Source organism: Capsicum annuum, chromosome 12 (genome assembly GCF_002878395.1).
Source record: "Capsicum annuum cultivar UCD-10X-F1 chromosome 12, UCD10Xv1.1, whole genome shotgun sequence".
NCBI lineage: Eukaryota > Viridiplantae > Streptophyta > Magnoliopsida > Solanales > Solanaceae > Capsicum > Capsicum annuum.
Genome location: NC_061122.1, coordinates 167,750,613 through 167,752,201, shown reverse-complemented (window position 1 = coordinate 167,752,201; position 1,589 = coordinate 167,750,613).

Below are 1,589 nucleotides of genomic sequence, written 5' to 3'. Positions count from 1 at the left end.
CTCTAGATGCCGATACAGAAGTCAAACTCCAAACTAGAAGACAATTCCAGTTTATAAGAAACATTGCCAACTCTCCACAAAATAACATAAGGAAAAATAAATCATGGACTGAGCTTCCCCTTCTTGAAAAATTGAACTACTCCCTTCATGGGAGGTACCTTTAGGAATACCTTTTCCCCAACCTCAAACTCCAAGTCTCTACGCCTAACATCTGCGTAAGACTTTTGGCAACTCAGGGATGCCTTAAGCCTATCCTGAATCACCTTCACCTTCTTTATAGCTTGATAAATAAGATCTAGATGATACATGTCTAACCCACCAAGCTTAAACCATTCAATTGGAGATCTACACCTCCTACCATACAATGCCTCAAAAGGGGACATTCCACAACTAGAATGATAGCTATGGTTGTAAGCAAACTCCATCAAAGGTAGATGCTGAACCCAATTACCACCATAGTCAATCACACAGGCCTAAATCATATCTCCTAATGTCTGGATATTTCTCTCTTCTTTCCCATCTAATTATGGATGCAAAGCAGTACTCAGATTGACCTTAGTCCCCTACCTTTTGTTGAAAGACTACTAGAAATGAGATGTGTACTGTATACCACGATAAAAAATAATGGAGATAGGTTCGCCATGAAGCTTCACAATCTCCTGAAGATACAACTTTACATAGTCCTCCACCGAAAAGGTTGTCCTTATAGGCAAAAAGTGAGCAGATTTCGTCATCCTATCCACGATTACCCAAAATTGAATCAAATTGTTTTCAAGACTGAGGAAGACCAATAACAAAATCCATATTGATTATCTCCTACTTCTATTTGGGAAACATAATTTCTTGATGCAATCCACCAGGCCTAATGAGGTGAACATTAACCTATTGACACACCATGCACTTGGCCACGAAATTAACCACGTCCCTTTTTATACCTTTCTATCAATAGATCTCCTTGAGATAATGATATATCTTTATCGAGCAAGGATGAACAACATAGCATGACTCATGCGCCTTAGCCAAAATCTTTTGCCATAAATCATCGACATCAGGAACACACAACCTCCCTTGGTACCAAAAAGTACCGTTATGACTAATCTCAAACACTTCCACCTTATGCCCACCAATATCAGTCTTGATTTTCATCAAGATAGAATCTAGCACCTGCTTTACCTTAATCTTTGCACCAAGAGATAATTAAACCACTTCTTGCACTATCACACTACCATCCTTAAAGTCCAAAAGATAAATTCCAAGAGTGGCCAAGCAGTGAATATGCTTCACTAATTCTCTCTTTCCGTCCTTCACATGAGTCAAACTACCTATATTAGACCTACTAAGAGTATTAGCAACCACGTTAGCCTTACCTGGGTGTCAGTTAATACTTATACCATAGTTCTTGAGAAGCTCAAGCTATCTCATTTGGCTGAGGTTAAACTCTTTTTACGTGAACACGTATTATAGACTCTTATGATTAAAAAAGATATCCATGTGAACACCATAGAAATAATGCCTTTATATTTTCAAAGAAAACACAACCGCCAACTACTCTAAATCATGAGTAGGATAATTTTTCTCATGTACCTTCA